The sequence below is a fragment of the Caretta caretta genome, chromosome 14 (assembly GCF_965140235.1).
Source record: "Caretta caretta isolate rCarCar2 chromosome 14, rCarCar1.hap1, whole genome shotgun sequence".
Taxonomy (NCBI): domain Eukaryota; kingdom Metazoa; phylum Chordata; order Testudines; family Cheloniidae; genus Caretta; species Caretta caretta.
The window spans coordinates 9,943,281-9,961,304 of NC_134219.1; the positions used below are offsets into that span (position 1 = coordinate 9,943,281).

The window sequence follows — 18,024 nt, forward strand, 5'->3', positions numbered from 1 at the left end:
CATGTAGACAAACCCTAGTTTACCTCACATTCGAGATCAAAGAGTCCCACCTAAACTCTGATACCTCTTAGGAGGGAGTAAGCTCTCAGTCCTTGCAGCTGTTTAAGATGGTGCTATTTGCTACAAGGCTGGGCTAACACGAAGTTACTGGCTATGCGGTACAGAACTCTGACACAGGCATAACTGGGAGTGTAATCTTTAAAATGAAAGTAGAAGCTAAGGTTTGTAAAAATTATGCCCTAATATCCTCCCTAACTCTCAATTCACCATCTGCAGTGCCTGTTTAAAAAAAACAAACAAACTCCTCCTCACTTACTCTTTAAGATTATTTACTTAATGTTGAATGACTAATTAGACTAGTTTAAGAAATATTAATGCTGGGCCTGCATATAAACCACATTGTAACGCCCCACCTGCGAGAAACACAAATGCTAAGATCAGGGCTATCACAAATTCTAGTTCCATCAACATAGGGTATGCCTCTACCCTTCAATTTTTAGTTGTTTTATCATATTAACACACACAGCTGTAAAGCATAGTGTAGACATCTCTGTAAGTGTCATTACAAATACTTCTTTCAGAAGCTATTCAGAGAAGACAGTCTACTCCACCAGCCTGCTTATCGAAGGTAGATACAATCACAACCGTGATTGTGCTATTGAAAAAGGTTTTAAAAAGAAGTTATGGAAATCCCATCGGTTTGCTAATATAACAAGAGATGCCTATGATACGGACCTGAGATTCAGGCTACAATTCTGATACGTCTGTGGCTTTGATTCTAAACATAAACAGTAACTTTTTTAGCTTTAAACCTCAGACTCAGCAGCCCACAGTTACTTAAAATACCCCAAAATGACAGAGATTGAAACGTTTTGGGGCACAGTGCGTTACTGAGATTGACTCTCTCGCAATGAGAAACCCAGGTACACGCCTTCACTGAAGCCCCCAGGTTATCATGTTTGAATGCTGACAGAATCCCCTACCACTTTATGATTTTCCCATTTTAAAGTATTCTTGGAACGCAACAGTAGTAGCCTACTGACACATTTATATTAGCTAAGATCACCCGCTATTACTGGGGTGGGTTGTATGGGTGTGATTATTATTACACATTCCAATGTCATGTATTTAAAGCAGTGGTGGGGGGAGGGAGGGAGAAGAAATGTATGTATCAAAGCAGGCTAACAGTTTAGATATTTAAGTTTTATTGCCGGGATTTCTACCACTTCAAAAGACATGATACAAGCAAAAAAAACCAAAACCACAAGCAATCTGAAAAGTCATGGAACAGAGAGAAGCTTTCCCTTGCCCACTGCAAAAATAGCAAGAGTAAGTGACCCTGTGTAGACCAAAGTAAAGATCTGTAGAAATTACATAATCTGCTTCCAGGCTGCAACATGGTCATCGGTGTATTTATCACTAGACACACAGCAGCAAACTGACCAGTCCCGACAGACCTCAAGCCCCTCTCGAATTCCGCTTGCAAGCGCCCGACGCCTGACACTGGGGCCTCGGAAGAACAGGTAAGTGCCCTCCCCTCTGCCCCCACCCCCAGAATTGCGGGCGAAATGGAGCAAGCTCCTCTCCAACCCCTCGGGGAAGGGCTGCCAGCCTGGCGAGCAGCGAAGGGAACGGAGGGAAACAAGAGGAGGCAGGTGAATGAAAGCCCAGCTCCTGCTCTCTCAGGGCCGTGGGGAACCAGCCCAAGCCTCTCCCTTCTCTGTGATCAATTGGGGGAAGTTGCGGAACAGCGAAGCTCGGCTTAAGCAGCCTTACCCAGGAGCAGATACCCCCGACTCCAGGCCCAGGGAGAGACACAGCCCTCGGCTTGTTACTCTCCAAACTTCCGCCTTGGGGTCACTCCGGAGGGAGGTGGCTGCAGCAACCTTCCCTCTCTCGGGTCCCTTTCTTCTTTTCCACCCTGTCGCTCTCTCTGCCTCTCCCTGAGCCTCTGTCTTGCCTCTCTCCCCCTGGCTTACCTGGCGGAAAGGAGGGATTCTCACCCCACTTCCAGCCCGGCGGAAGGGGGCAGGGAGAAGCAGCCGGCGCCCGGAAAGCCGCAGCGAGCTGGGAACACCCGCTCCGCGGCAGCACCCGCGCGTCTCCCCTCTCCCCACCTTAGGCAACAGTGAGTAGCGCGAAAGCCACGCCCCCGCTGGCGGTTGCTAGGAGAGCCGGGGTTTCATTGTATCCGCTCGGTATCAGTGCCGTGACATCACAATGCTGGGCGTATGAAGATTCCAAAGAGGAGGGGCTGGGGAGGTCATTCACGGCTCAAACTCAAGGCAACAGTTCGGAGGCTGGGGGCTGCTCCCAGGCTGGGCAGGGCGAGTCCGGGGGGCGTTTTCAATCCAGCATCAAGGGAGATTTGAAACACTCAGCAAAAACCCCCTTTCCGGAACCACAGTAAATTAATCCCAGATGGGGCATCTCGCACAGTGTGAGTTAGCCTGAGAACAGGTCTGTGTGTGGGCGTCTCCCACCCGCTTAGTGAGATACCAAACAGGCTTTTGTGGTAGGGTGACCAGATGTCCCGCTTTTTGGGTCTTTTTCTTATATAGGCTATTACCCCCACACACATCCCTGTCCCGATTTTTCACAATTGCTGTCTGGTCACCCTATTTTGTGGGGAGTGTTTGGGTCAGCCTTGCAAAGCCGGCAGGACAAGTTACCAAACCAGGTGTCAAATTCATTCAGCCTCCCTGACCTTGGTGAACGGATTCATTTGTTAATGGGCCATCATCATTCAGGTTCGGAGTGCAGGGACCAAACAAACCAACCTTACCCCACACACTTTCATGATCTATGTTCCTAAATCTCACAAGTTGGGAGGGAAATGCTTTCCTATCGAGACTATGTTTTAGACAGTTTTTGTAGTCTACCACTCTTATGAAAGCACAACGAGGAGTCTGGTGGCACCTTAAAGACTAACAGATTTATTTGGGCATAAGCTTTTGTGGGTAAAACCCCCCACTTCTTCAGGTGCACCTTATGAAAGGACCACTTTTTACAATTTGTTTTGATGAAACTTTCAAAAACTCCCTTGTAATTTCTATTTGTAAATCTCCATTGGTGCCTCTCACTTGATCCGAAAATATTTTAAATACAAATGTTAAAACGTGGAGCTGCTTTGGCTTCCTGAGAATCTAAGTTTGGCTTTAAAAATAAAATTAAAAAGCCTGGATCTCACATGCATTAGTGTGGACAGTGGCAAGCACTGGAATTTGATTTGCTCTGAGGCACAGGTGAAAGATCTTAGACCACTGTGCAATGGAGCAAATGCTGGATGGCTACTGATACCCCACAGCATGGTACAGTGGCTTAGCCAGCCAAATCAGGCTACAGGCCACACTGTAATTGCCAAAGACAGTGATACCTGCTTCCTTCTTTTAGTAGAAGCAATTGCCTTTTCAGAAATCTCTTTTCCATTGTTTTACCCTGATTCCTGATTGTATTCATTTATTTATGCTCCCAAACAAATCACAGAACACCATTGTATTCAGAAGCAGCCCATGACTGTGGAGTATGTCCAGACTCCAGAGACTGGGGAAAATGAAGATCATCTGGTAAACAGAATGGTGGCAGGTAAGAAGGGACAAGTCAAGGAACAACTCTCCTAGATTGGGGTAGGAGGCTAGGTGGAAAGATATCAATTTACCCTGCTTGTCTCATGTCATGACATATCTCTTAATGGTACAAGAGGATCATCAGTCACTCATCTGAAAACTATTACATTCTTAAAGAGAAAGATTTGAAACAGGGAAGGACAAAGGAATGTTTATAGGTGAGTTTCAGGAGGAATACTTGTTAAAGTTAATTGGCTACTATGGCTCTAGTCTTACAAAAACATACATGCATGCTTAACTTTCAGGTGAATAGTCCCATTGAAGTCAATTGCATGATTGAAGGATGAGGGCCAGGGGTAGCATTAGTAGCTCCACTGAAGTCAATTGGACTCTTTGGGTGAGCAAGGCTTTGCAGGATCAAGCCCCGAATGAGAACCTCAAGTGGTATATTATACATTTGTTTTTATATTTATTTGAGAATAAGATGAAACAAAAACATTACGTTGTGAATGTGATGCAACACTATTTTGCATCATTTTAAAAATTGTCAGTATGATATAAAGGGAAAGATTTATGGATGTATGGCTTATTACAACAATCTTTAACCCACTAGCCCCCTCTTTTTGTCCTATGGCTGCCAAGGTGTTAATGGGCCACTCTGCCTTGAATGGTCCCTTACAATATGTGCTAACTACATATGCTAAACAATCTGTTCCATCTTGCATTTTGCTGTGACCTGGGAGTTCCAGATCTGAAGAAGAGCTCTGTGTGGCTCAAAAGCTTGTCTACCTCACCAGCAGAAGTTGGTCCAATAAAAGATATTAACTCACCCATCTTGTCTCACAAATCAAAAGAAATATGCTTAGGACACTTAGCGTATTGTGTTCTTCCATTTGTTAGTCTCTAAGGTGCCACAAGTACTCCCTTTCTTTTTGCGAATACAGACTAACATGGCTGCTACTCTGAAACCTTCCATTTCATTGTAAGTAATGTGAGCAGCAGGAGAAAAGCAAAAAATACAAAAAGGGATCAAAACATTACAGAAGTTGTAACCTTGAATTCACTTTAGTTTTCTGAAGTTGTGCAACTTCCTTTTTCACAATGTCTCATCACAGTTGTATGCTAGCAAATTATGGGCCAAAATCAAGAAATGAAAACAAAAACATTAAAAAAAATCTGTTTCTGTGAGTTTGCATTGGATGACTCAAGCCCAGACAAATAGTAGCAACTGATCACCCTCTATAAAATTGCAGTCATCAGACCAAATTCTGTCCTTAGACACATACCACACTGAAGTGTATCATATGGCAGAATGTGGCCCAAAGGAAGTTGAAAACAGCAATAACAATTAAGAAAAGGAGTACTAGTGGCACCTTAGAGACTAACCAATTTAATCTAAGGTGCCACTAGTACTCCTTTTCTTTTTGCAAATACTCTGAATACGGCTGCTACTCTGAAACCAATAATAATTAAGGAGTTGAACAAGAAAAGACTGATCCAGTACACAATTATTTCCCCTGTAAGCTGCCACATTCTGAAACCTACTGTCAGCCCCCACCCCACCTGCCCCCCAGTTAACTGAGGCCATTTTAAAACAATTGTGAAGTCTTGCTGATATTACCACTGAAAGAGCCACTACTGAATTTTTAACTCTAGTTCTTAGCTATACACCCCAATTAAGCGAAGCATTAAATGCTTTAGATTTACATGCTAAAGTCCCTATAGTGACACCTAGAAGCCCAACCAAGATCTGGACTCCATTGTGCTAGTCACTGGACCCACACTATAAGAGGCTGTAAACCCTTTGGGGCCCAGACAGTCTATGCAGAGGAGACAGAAAAAGGGTGGGAGTGAAACAGAAGTACAGAAAAGGGAACTGACTTGCCCGAGGTCACACAGCAGATTCATGCTAGCGGCAGGAATACAACCCACATCTACAGAGTCCAGTCCAGTGCCCAGTTCACTAGATGTATTGAATCAAGGCCATAGGGAATTCTGAAAGATTTCAAGGATTCACATAGTGGAGGGTTCTGGTTCAGGGAATCATGCAGGGAATTCTGGTTATTCAGAAATTTCTCTCTTTCCTCTCATACTTCACCATCTTTTCCAGTTTTTTGTTGTTGTTTATTTCTAAATTCATATATGTTTTACCCAACCCATGACATCCTTTCTATTGGCTTTTTTTCCCCTCAGTCCATCAAAGCTTTCTAAGCCTCATTGAGGGAAAAGAATGAATGGAAACCCAAAACTTCTGAGAGCTCTTAACACACTACAACTGGAGTTTAGAATGGAGTATATCACTGAAGCTGGACTATACTGATGTCTGTTTGCCATGTAAATCCATTCACTGTCTTAAAGTTGCATGCTACAGATGCTGCCTGAATCTGTTCTCGTTTTCATAATAGAAGATGACTCTTTTATAAATTAAAAATTATTCTAATTCAAAAGAAAGAAAGAAAATTAAGAAATTAATTAGCCTCAACCCTTTTGTGCAAAGCCTAAAGCAATTAACAGAACTAGCTTCTGAAACTGTTTAATCGGTTTAACAAAAGACTGAAAATACTTCCTTTTCTGATGAGGGATGGGAGACATTGCTTCAGATCTAATCTGAGGTTTAATTTAATGAAGGGATTTTGCAAAAAAGAAACATGCACATCAAGCCAATATACACTACTGTTCACATACATACAACTAAGCTGCCTATTAGGCCCCACTCCTGCACTAAGAACTCCATGCTCAGATCCTTGCGTTCACAGTGAGCCCTCCAGGGTATGTCTAACACTGCAGCTGGGAGCAAGTCTCCCAGCACAGATTAACAGACTCAAAATAGCAATGTGTGGCTGGTGCTCAGGCTCTCAAGACCACCTGACCCCTACGCTTGAGAGCCCAAGCTCCAGAGCCGGAACATCCACAGTGCAGATCTGCAGAACATAGCCTTTTTCCTTAGAGTGGCATTTCAACACACATGGGCCTTATTCTGATCTCACACTGGTGCAACTCAATTGGCTTTGAGTAATGAAGTTACTCAGTTTTTAAGGTCTGGCTTGACAGAGCCCTGGCTGGGATGATTTAGTTGATGTTGGTCCTGCTTTGAGCAGGGGGTTGGACTAGATGACCTCCTGAGGTCTCTTCCAACCCTAATCTTCTATGATTCTACGCTCAATGAACAATGGTGTAACTAAGAGCAGAAATTTGCCCACATATCTTTTTCCGTTTGCTGATCTAAAATAATGGTGGAGCACTTTTTATGAAAGGTTTGGAAGGAGTTGACACTTTCATTCCTTATTAAACAGAAAACTTCTCGAACCTCTTTGCCTTACAGGGCTCAGTTTGAAAGAGATGATTGTATGTCATAGTCATTCCAGAATAAATAACAGTAATAAATAAAACAGCTACCTGCATAATACATTTTTTCATAGCTACCCCACAGATACAAGTAGGAAATGTCTTTGTTGTTATTATTGATTATACCCAGTATTACTTTAAGGTACACAGTGCAATGCATTTGTATATATTTGTAAAATGATTACTAGATGCAGATATATTCTTTAATAACTTGTGTTGACTGATGTGTACAAGTAATAAATGTTTAACAGATGATAAGATAAAGCCAATTGAAAAGGATATTATTTTAAGATATGAAAGTTAAGACAATGTATACTAATGTTTAATATATGAATTCAATTTATTACGAAGTACGCTACCCAGGGCTGTGTAATGTATTACATAGCAATAATTAAGAATTTATAAATGTCTTGTTGATATAAAGTGTTACTGAACAAAATTCCTATAAAATATATGACTCTTAACCATTCACTGCGTGCTAAGGCATGCCTGTATGAAAACATTATTAAGCAATAAATATAACCACCAGATAGGCCCATCTCTCTCTCTCTTATTAAAGTTAATTCTGATTAAGCGTTGGTTGTTATGCTCTGTCTTTCCTCTCCACTGATATGAAAGTTCAGTTCCTTCATATTTCACAATTACATAAATATGTTAATATTTGTTAATATTTTTTTGGTTTGTGTTTTTTGTCCCTTATGGAGAGGAATGCAGCACAAACTGTACTGGATGAGCACTGCTGTCTTCTCCTGGAAGGAAGCAGAACTCCACAAGTGTGTGTCGTAGACACTTTATTGCTAACATCGAATAGCAAGATGGCAGCCATGCACCTGGGAGGGAGGGGTAAGGAGCACCCACTTGCATGGCCTGTGCAAAGCTGCCCAGAATAGCAACACCTGCACTTGGGGAATGCAGGGGCTGCTACCAAATTGTTCTCTGCCTCTACTAGACAGGGAGTATCAGACCATGGCTCCAGCCCAGTTCCCTAATGTGTTGCTCCCCTAGAAAGAGGTTTCACAACTTAGTCTCCCATTGGTGCAACAGGGGAGGTCCAGGAGAATGCCTCCCAGTGCCCCTCCCTCCCCCCGCCCCTATGCGTGTTGTGTCTCCCTCAGTGCTGCCCCTTACAATGGCCTTACAGGCACAATGGACCTCTATCAGACTTTCTCCTTTAGCCCAAGAAGTAGGGGGTCTGTGTTTCTGGAGGATCTGACTTCTGTCCCTTGTCACTGTGAAGTTCCAAATGGCCATTGTATTTGTGCAGCTTATTGATGACCACGGGGTCTCAGAAAGGCGCAGATTTGGAGCAATACATTGCAAGCTGCATGGTACCAAAATAGCTGGCTCATAGGTCCTTACGTTTACTTATATTGACAAGTGATTGAATAGTTCCCAGGAGTGAAATCCCATGCATGAAAATGGGCAGTTACCAACTCTTTGGCACTCAGGTAACATCCTGACAAAGTGGCACAGTTAAAAGCTCCTGAATCAAAATAGCATTGATGCTCAAAAGTACAGTGCTATTTTATTCTTATCTAGTTACCGACATGGTCCTCACCCCCCTAATATCTGAGTGTCGGGGGCAGTCTACCCTTCTGCAGAGGGTTGGTATGTAATAAGCCAAGCAGGATGTCCAGATTAGTACACTATTGACTTATCCTATAGCACACGAGGAGGTTGTGTGTGTGCACGCACATGCATGTGCATACAGACTTTTAGCATCACGTGCTTTGTAGTGTCATAAATTGAATCACCTCGTTTCTGGTTTTTCAAAAAGCTGTACAATGACAAAGAATGCCTGTGCTGTGCCCAGCTGTAAGGCACCCTCCTCTCTAAAAACACTGCCAACAGCAATAGGTCAGCCTCCCTCTTCGCTCTGTTTGGGTCCTTTTCTAAATTCAGCCCACCAAACGTGCTGCATTCAAAGTGCTGTGTACTTTGAATCCTGTCCAGTACCTATTGTGAGTTGAGCAGAGGAGCCAAGGTTAATTTATGATGATGCCATTTGTCTTGCTGTTCATACACACTGGTCTCTTGGAGCAGCCTGCAGTGGTTTGCATTACTCAGCACTTCATAAACCCTGGTGCAGACATTGTGCTAGAGTCTCACCCTACCCTGGGTGGGGGTCATGATCCTGGGGATATTCCTGCAACGGCAGGATTTTAGCACTGTTTGCGTGGGCTACTTCACACCATGCCTAGGAGGTGGGCAAATATCATTATCCTTACACTACAGAAAAGAAAACTGAAGCACATCCTGGGAGGTTTTCAGCGCCCTCACTCTTCTTGACTTTGATAGGAGTGGAAAGCCCCCAGTACCTCATAGGACGTGCTCAGCAGAATCCTGAGAAATTAAAGGGCAAAACTTTCAAATTTGGGTGCTTAGAATGATGCAGCTAAATCTAAACGTAGGGGCCTAAATTACACCTGGCTTCACTTTTGGAGGCATTGACCAATTTCATCTCCCATTGACTTCCAAATCTCTTGCCTGGTAAATATTTCACAGAATAAGGCTGTTGAAAGGTTCACTGTATGATGCCTTGCAGATCTCATACAAAGCCCAGCAACTGCTTTTCTAACCTCTTGAGTTAAGGCTGGCGCCTCCTTCCCTATCACCCCCTGAACAGAGCCCTATACTGGAGTCAGAAGGAGAATTGTTTCTCTCAAGTCCACCAGCCTTTCACTTGCAGGCTAGTCATGATAATGACAAGAAACTGGAGCTGAAACATGAGGAGCAGAACCTAATTAATAATGAAGATAATGAGATCATCAGATTGTATAGGCCAAAGACATATCTTAATTATCTCCTGAAAACTGGCAACTCCATTCATGATTCAAGCGCCTTTAATCAATCTCTCTCTGCCTGAATATGTGTGATTACTTAGCACATATACTTATGTAACAATATCTTTTTGTTTTTAATTTCTCTAACTTCTCTTCAAATCACTAATGCAGATAACTGCCCTGCTTAAAAGAGCATGTAATGTTCCAGACCACTAATTAGTTGCCCTGAATTCTGATCTCATTTCCACCCATGTAAATCAGGAGCTACTCCTCTGAAGCAAATGGAATTTGATGGGTGTAAATTATTATTGTTATTAAAGTTCTGTATGGTTGTGCCTAAGAACCAGTCGAGAGTGGGGCACCATTGCACTAGGCATTGTGCACACACAGAGTAATGGGTGGTCCCTGCCCCAAAGAGCTTACAATCTAAATAGACAAGACAGACCCAGGGTGAAGGAAAGGGATGTAACGCAAGCAGAGTGAACAAGGGGATGGCAGTAAACACCATATTATTCCAAAAAATTTTGGGGTGGGGAGGTTAGTTAGGAAGGGACAAGCTAAACAGAAAGCAAAATGAAGGGCAAGAGGACGTTGAAGGGAAGGGGTGAGGGGGACAGAGCAGGGAAGAAGAGGGTAAGTGGGTTAGGTGAGGATTGAAGAGACTCTGAGGAAGGGCTTTCTAAGGACCAGCATGGTCACTGGCACAGGCTTTGCTGATGGGTGGGGGGGGGCGGTTATGTTTGTGGTCTCTCACCTCTTGTGACAGTGAGTTCCACAGCCTCTCATTTCTTTCATGAGCCTCCTCCAATTTCATCGCTCTGATGAAACACAGATGTTAGGTCATGGTCAAAAAGGAAGAGTGGGTCTCTATGGCCTAGATCTTCACAAGTATCTAGGTGCCTAACTCCCATTGATTTCTTTGGGAGTTAGGTGCCTAAATACCTTTGAAGAGCCGGGCCTAAGGATCTGATCCAGTGTGTAGTGCAGACAATGGAAAGTCTCCTATTGATTTCAACGGGCTTGGGCTCACATGCTAAGACAGCTAGGGCCATTCCCCTGGAAGGCTTTGAATATGGAGGACAGGGATCTGGAAGTGGACTTTGTATTCCTTGGTGAGTCAATGTGTAGGGGGGAGCACTGGTGTGGTGGCTAAGCAGACATGCTGCAGCATTTTGTACCAGATGGAGCTTTTTCAGACATTTCTGCAGTTCTCTCCCCTCCCCTCCACCTCTTTGCATCTCCCAGGACAAGTTGAGGAGTTTGGCTCTGAAATCCAGTGAGCAGCAGTATCATCAAACGCGGAAATGTCTCCCGTGGAATGTTGATTCTGTTAAAAAAAAAAAACAGACCCAAGCATCTGCAAACAGACTTATTTTAGCAGCCGATGTTCCAATTTAGTTTTTTACCCCATGGGGGCCTAGTCTCCCTTCGATTCCCATCACCATGAATAAGAGCAGAGTGCTTGCTTGCATACTGTCCTTGGGAATAGAGCAGACAATGTGGCAAATCAATGAGTATGTACCAAATAAAGAGTTTTCGATAGACTTTCCCTGTAAAGGCAGCAGTAGTGGTGGGGGGAGAGGCATTAGTATCAGCTCCGCAAATCTGTACAAAAATTGGCCCAAACCATACTCCGTCCAGTTACATTTTAAAGCTATTTCAGGGAACTGAGTCCTAACATCTCTAGGGATTAAGGGGCTCACAACCTCTCTGCTGCCAGTAGGTTAAATTTTAGTTGCCTAATGAGACTGTATTTGGAGATTGTCTTGTGTTCCTCTTCAGAAGCTTGGGCAGGCTGCGGTTGGGTCGAGGCATCAATACAAATGATTGCAAAGGCCAGATTATGGAACGAAGACAGGCAGCCCCTTCTGACAAGCAGCTGATTTGTACTTTTCATTGCATCTGCAGACCTGGGTCACGAAGGCTTTTCATTTCAGTGTTTGAAGGGGGCCTCGTAATAGTGGCTGTCAGTCTGCAGCTAAAGAGCCTTTTGCAAAATCGTCATGAAAATTTACCAGCTCGGACACAAAATCTATTTCATCCTCCATTTGCCAAGATGGTAAAGAACTGCCCAAAACAAAAGCAAACAAATGCTGTTTTACTTGTCCGTTGCGGGAAAAACAAAAAAACCCCTCAGACAAACAAACAAAAATACATGCCCCATGTGAACAGGCCAGCAGGATTTTGCAAGGCTGGACTGGAGTATAATTGGGAGGGGGCGGGCGTTTAAAAGAAAGAGATCTGATTCTATAGGACTTTTTAAAAAGCAATTGTCTTCTTTGTAAACTACAGAGCCAGACTGTGCCTGGGCCTTGTGTGGGTGTGGCAAGGGGAAGGATACAAAGAGCCACGCTTCACTTGTGCCGACCTCCACCAGGACTAGATAAGACTCGGAACACTCTGCTCTCCTGAGCACTGTCACTCTAGGAGCTCCACCCCAACGGGAGCCAGGAGGAGGCGGAGCCATGGCTCTACCACCTGCACCAGCTGGTGAGCTGACCAGATGCACCTTTGTGCAGGTTGGTGCAGTGTGTGCACTTTCCTTGCATGCTGAGGCGCTCCTGGAATAACCACGTCCCATGATGCCATTTGGGACTCAAGGCGGTAATCCTTAAAGAGGCAAAAGTACCACTGAATGGGAAGCAAAACCACCACTAACTTCAAAGAGAGCTTTGTCAGCCTATGGCACATGGGCTCAGGCCTTTGTTGGAAGTTACGCGTTTCTGTATGCATTTTTGCTGATGCAACACAAACACACAAGATGAACCCAGGGTGGAAACCTAGCTCTGACCCTGAAGCTGGGAACGGGGGGGTTGTGTTTGGGGAGCAGAAGTTGCAACTGTACATCTCAGTGGAGGAGGCAAAGCTGCACTGGTTAGACAAGAGATGGAAGCGTAGCTAAGAGTGGTCACACCCACATCCTGCTTTGTGTCTGGCAGCGTTTACCAGCTCTGCTGGACTGTTCGTCCTTCCTGGCAATCGACATGGTAATCTGAATTAGGGGAGATTTCACGGCTATCACGGAGCCCGTTGAAGGCAGTGCATCTGGGCTGTCCCGCCCCAGTGAGTGCTGTCAGGCAAGGTGCGTGAGGGCCATAGAGAAGAGGCAGAGACAAAAGTCAGCCTCAGATCTGGTGGTCCCATTGTTTCTCGGGGGACAGGGTCATTATAGGGACAAGCTATTATAAGGGAGCACTCACGCGGAGTAATTCACTTTTTGTTTTAAATCAGAGATGACATGACAATGAAACGTGCGCTGAGGGCCACCTGCAAGAGACAACCCCCATCTTCAAGGACCACTTTAAGCAACCCCAAGACTTCCAGTACAATTTAAGTGGAGACAACATACCAGATCCACCCAAACTGGCACAGGGACTTGCAGAAGCCAATGTGTACCTGGGGTGATATTCTAAGAGGGGCACAGTACAGAGGTTGCAGTTCAGGGGGAGGGAGGGCTAAGGCGGCTTTAAGATACCTTTGCACCTTCCCCATGGTGAGCTGCTCTAGGGGCTGCAGAGACCTCTGGCATAACTCAAGCTGCAGGGCTGTGTAAGTTACAGTGGATCCCCCTAGGCTGCCCTGTGGGCCACAGCACTGCTGCCCTGCCACATCACGTATGCCAGGACTTTCTAAGGGGATCCTTTATGGCTCTCTTCTGCAGTGCCTCCTGGCTGGAAATGAGGCTGTTGGAGCTTTTACCAACCATAAAGGGGCCAGAGGGGGATGAGCCTGAAGTATATATGGTCCTATTTCTAAAGAGCACTTGGTTTTGCTGGTCCCTTGAGTGGTTCACTTAAGCCAGGTTGTGTTGTTCTGTAGGTTTCTAAATTTCACTTGAACCACAAAGAAGAATTGCCAATTGTAGAATGAAAAGGAGTACTTGTGGCACCTTAGAGACTAACCAATTTATTTGAGCATGAGCTTTCGTGAGCTACAGCTCACTTCATCGGATGCATACCGTGGAAACTGCAGCAGACTTTATATATACACAGAGAATATGAAACAATACCTCCTCCCACCCCACTGTCCTGCTGGTAATAGCTTATCTAAAGTGATCATCAGGTGGGCCATTTCCAGCACAAATCCAGGTTTTCTCACCCTCCACCCCCCCACACAAATTCACTCTCCTGCTGGTGCTAGCCCATCCAAAGTGACAACTCTTTACATAATCAAGTCGGGCTATTTCCTGCACAAATCCAGGTTTTCTCACATCCCCCCCACCCCCATACACCCCCATACCCCCAACTGTAGAATGTATCACATGGAAAGTTCAGTGCCAAGTGTATCTCAATGACATGTTTATGTGTATATAAAATTTGCCCCAAGTTTGTACAACTGTGATATAACCAATTAGTAATAGAAAGAAAAAAGGAAACAGAGGGCGAGGACAGGAATAATTGACTATCTGCTGATAAGTAATATAACAAACCATCAAACTGGCCAGAGGCCACAGAGTTCTACAGTCCACCAGGAGCTACAATCAATACGAGGGTAAGATGAGAAGAGCATGGGCCAAATTAATGCCTGGTGTTACTCAAAGTCATTGTATATCAGATGTATAAACTAGTCCCTACTGCATGAGGGCCTGATCCTATGAAGTGCTGAGGACCTTTGAGTCCGACTCAGCACACGATCAGGCCCTGAATTTGTACTCACTGGTTTCATGAAATGATGGTGATTGTTTGTGTTCCCTGTGTATACAGAATTCTGTCTGGTATCAACAAAACTGAGGCTGCTGCTCTCCAGTGACAATGATTTGGTGAGCTTTGGTATTGTAAATATGGGACAGGAGCATGGTGTGGTGGTCTGGAGATTTGGATCACCTAGTCTAAAGGGATTCTTTCTTCTTCTGATTGTACCATTATTTCACTGATGTCTTTGTATATTGCTTTGCTTCAGAGGGAGTGAGCCTGTACCTACAGAAGCTGGGAGGGTTTTTTTAAATAGAGGAAAACAAATCTACAGAAGGATCTAAAGAAATACACATTCTCTGAAGGCCATATCTCCATAATGATGTTTTAGAATAGCACTAGGGGCCAGATCTTGGTGCTGCTGAGCCCCCTCAACTCCCATTGATGTCACTGGGAATTGAGGACACTGCACCATGATGGAGGTACTTGGAACCTTGCAGGATTGAATCCTAAATTTCTTCCATTTGGGGAGACATTCTGCATTGCTTGCTCAACCAAAACCCATTGGAATCATTGCAGTTTTGGCTGCATAAGAAATGTGGAATTAGACGCTTGGTTAAGAATGCAGGAATTGGCTCCCTACCATATTTCCATGTGGATCTAGGGCTCTGAGACAGGCCAGGGGTTTTTATTTCAGGATTACTGCCAACATCAGGAATAATCCAGCTGTGCTGAAACAGCCCCTGTGAATACAAATAATTTTATGATCCTTTGCTGAGGCAGTAAAATCTAGCTTGAAATAAAATCATATATGTATTTTCTCCCCATTATGGCTGAGGATGGGGGCTAAATCCTGGGCACTGCCAAGCAATGCTGAAATCAGAGGGCCTTGCAGGTCCTCTGCACCTCTCAGGATCTGGCCCATTAAGTGTGTAACACACAAAACTCTTGGAGTTTACAAGACCATCTCGGGAAGTGACGTTTCAGTTTTACTAATGCACTAAAAGCATCCATGGATCAAATGTGCAAGCCTCTTTTTAGGCCAGGAAAATGCCACCAGGGGACTCTCGGGACTCATCTTTTCAAATGTTGATTGATACCTCCTTGTCCATTTTAATAAGAGGCAGCAACAGAAAAAAAGTGTGCCATGTGGTCTCAATAAAGCAAAGAGCGTAGCAATCAATAACAGAGACAATCTGCACTTGCTTGCTTGTAGAATTTGCCTTTAGCAGAAGCAGCTATAAAACCAAACCACTTGAGACCTCCCTTCACTGCTTTGTTTCTCTTGGGACAATGAACCCACTGTACTCAAAGCTCATCTGTATATTTTATAATTTCCCCTCTGTTTAGACTGACACCTTGACCATAAAGCACATGATGATAATGATCAGATGGTTGATTCTGACTCTAGCATTTATTGTAACTGGACTGCCAATGGGTATTTTTTTATATGCAACATGGACATTATTTTGTCTCAAGCTCTATGATCTTTCATATATAATTTGTTCCCTATTATCTGATTAAAATAGATATTAAAATACTTGTGACGAGAAATATTTTGAAACCAGAAAGCACCACACATCATGCACAATTCCAAATATACATCAGTACAGTAGTTATTTAAAATATTTCTGTGGAGGACACCCAAAAACTCTCTCCCCACCATAAAAACTTTATCCCCCTTTGTAAATTTTGAAGAAGGGTGTATTTTCCTCACCCCTGAGTATTTTTCTCAAATAGTACTTTTGTCAATATAGGGAGGTACCCATTGTATACTGTTAAATACTTGGTTTCTGATGGGCTACCGTGTACATACATTGCCTGATAGATGAAAGTGGAAACTGAATTTAGGTGGGGGCTTAAGGGAGCAAAAATATGAGTAGAGTCCCTTCATTCATCGTTGCCTCCAGAAAACTGATCCATGTCCAAAGCAAATTTCTCTCTTCTCTTCAGTTAAATCTCCATATATATCTCAGAAGCCTGGCAATATGTAATTCCAATCAATTAAATTACGCTGTACATCAAAGTTTTATTTCTGTGGAAAGTTGCAGCAAAGATGTAATAAAATGTACAATATGTTCCAAAGGAGGACAGGGTCTATGAGATTTTAGATCATCTAGAAAATGCATTTTCTTTTTTTTAAATCATCTTGATAAACAATATATATCCAGGAAGAGAAATGTAAAGCATCAAGTGCCTTAGTGTGTCTTTGATCAATGAACTTATACAACTGTTCACACCACATACCCTGTAAATTCAGACAGAACATACTGATGCTATTACCATCAACTATAGCATCTCTTTTGTACTCTCTAACTGTGTGTCCCTTACTTCTGAGGATGAAGGAAGGTTGGTGGGTAAAGCACAGGACAGGGACTTACTGTGATCTTGGGGGAGTCTCTTGATTGCCACGTGCCTCTGTTTCCCATCCCTAGAATAGTGATAATAGTATTTGCCTAGCCAAGAGGATTGTTGTGAGGATTAACTGAATGTTTGTGAGGTACAATGTTCACATGGCATGTTCAGGCATCTCTCTAAAAATGAACCACCACCAAACTATTAATATATGGAGAAAAAACCTATAGTGTCTGAATAGTGTCTGCTAGACATTTCATAATGATTTTCAGATTCACATCTATATAGTGGGATAATACTAAATAAGCATAGTTTAAAATTCATATATGTATAGTGTTATCATCAGGTACGCGAAGAGGATTCTAGCCTGACCTCTTCGAGATATACACAAAACCAAGCATTTACAAGCCAAGCATTCTGGATGGTTGTAATCCACAGCACATTCCCTTACCTCTGAGATTTAGTAGTTCCTAGAGCTGGGAGGCAGTATAGGTGTTTGTGCAGGGTGCATAAATGACGACAGATACAAATAAGGAGGGCCTGATCAAATAAATTTGAGAACCTCTGAACTAGATGATCATGATGGTCCCTTCTGGCCTTAATGTATAAGAGTCTATGGATTCTAAGCAGAGAATTTAGCACTTGAGTTTAAAATACGAGTTCTGTTTTATCTACATTTAGTGGGAGAATTTTTATCGTTATCAGTTTTTCAGCTTGTATGCAACCTTCTTACTCATCTTACCGATGGGATTCTTAAAAAGCAAAACGAGGTCACCTCTTACTATATAATTTCCCACAAGGACTGTCTCAGCTCCTTGCATCCAATGAGTACGGAGGACTGCTTTTATATACTGTGTTCTCATTCCCTGTGGTCCAAGGTAAATACAGCAGTGCCAAGTCTATGATTCTTCTGTGCAGAAGGGTTTATTTTGCGCAAGAAAATGTGTCAAGTCAGACAAAACCAGAAAATGCCTTTAAAAGTCCTCCAAACCATTATACCAATCTGGACCCTGTTGTGCTAGGCACTATACAGAGACTCAAAGACTGTCCCTCTCGCAGAGAGCCTGAAAAATAGGCAGGCTTGGAAGGATTTGATTTCTATCAGTAAATGCTGGTACACATCGGTTTCACGCAAACTGACCAAAAAATATCCATCAGGAATAATTAAAATGTACAGCTAGGCAAAGTAAGACAAATGCTGCCTGAGAACTTATTAGGATTTGATTTAAGGATATTTCCTTTGTACATTATTAACATGTGAAGTTGACAATTTGCGTTTTAATGGCTATAAAGCTTTAATTTTTTGAATCTCGATATCTACTGTCATTAAGTAATTATTGTCTG

The 18,024-nt window shown here is 43.3% G+C and overlaps 1 protein-coding gene and 1 long non-coding RNA gene across 4 annotated transcripts in view; one reads left to right on the forward strand and one right to left on the reverse strand.

The window, feature by feature from the left end:
• Positions 1–18,024, reverse strand: part of RAB11FIP4 (RAB11 family interacting protein 4) — a 211,065-nt gene that overhangs the window by 46,177 nt on the left and 146,864 nt on the right. The window contains exon 1 of one of the 3 annotated variants that reach the window (XM_048817607.2): positions 1,980–2,109. The exons of the other annotated variants lie outside the window; for them this stretch is intronic. The gene's annotated coding sequence lies outside the window, so the exon portion shown is untranslated. Of the gene's footprint in view, positions 1–1,979; positions 2,110–18,024 lie in introns of those variants that run through there. 3 annotated transcript variants of the gene reach the window in all.
• On the forward strand, positions 1,420–7,472 carry LOC142069027 (uncharacterized). Its single transcript, XR_012664887.1, has 3 exons — positions 1,420–1,523; positions 3,487–3,585; positions 5,760–7,472. It is a non-coding gene; the product is annotated as an uncharacterized LOC142069027 (long non-coding RNA).